This window comes from Mastomys coucha, unplaced genomic scaffold (assembly GCF_008632895.1).
Source record: "Mastomys coucha isolate ucsf_1 unplaced genomic scaffold, UCSF_Mcou_1 pScaffold22, whole genome shotgun sequence".
Classification (NCBI taxonomy): domain Eukaryota; kingdom Metazoa; phylum Chordata; class Mammalia; order Rodentia; family Muridae; genus Mastomys; species Mastomys coucha.
Window position 1 is genome coordinate 33,739,664 of NW_022196905.1, and position 717 is coordinate 33,740,380.

The window sequence follows — 717 nt, forward strand, 5'->3', positions numbered from 1 at the left end:
ATTAGATGTTTTCTTTATTTACAATATCTCCTGTCCCAGGTTCCCCTCCAAAAATAAAAATAAAAACTAAAACAAACCCTTGTTTCCCCTCCTCCCCCTGCTCACTAACTCACCCTCTCCTGATTCCTGGCCCTGGCATTCCCCTACACTGGAGCATAGAAACTTCACAGGGCCAAGGTCCTCTCCTCCCATTGATGACCCACTTGATCATCCTCTGCTATACATATTTATGATGCTAGAGCCATGAGTCCCACTCTGTGTACTCTTTGGTTGGTGGTTTAGTCCTTGGGAGCTCTGAAGGTACTAGTTAGTTCATATTGTTGTTCATCCTAAGGTGCTTCAAATTCTTCAGCTCCTTGGGTCCTTTCTCTAGCTCCTTCAATGGGAACCCTGTAATCAGTCGTATGGATGGCTATAAGCCTCTGCTTCTGTATTCTGTACTGTCAGAGCCTCTCAGGAGACAGCTATATCAGACTCCTGTCATCCAGCACTTGCTGGTATCCACAATAGTGTCTAGATTTGATGATTGAATATGGGAAGGATTCCTAGATGTAGCAATCTCTGAATTGTCCTTCCTTTAGTCTCTGCTCCACAGGTAGTCTCTACAACTCCTTCCATGGGTATTTTGTTCCCCCTTTAAAGAATGAATGAAGTATCCACACTTTGGTCTTTCTTCTTCTTGAGTTTCTTATGGTTTGTGGTTTGTACTTTGTGTAT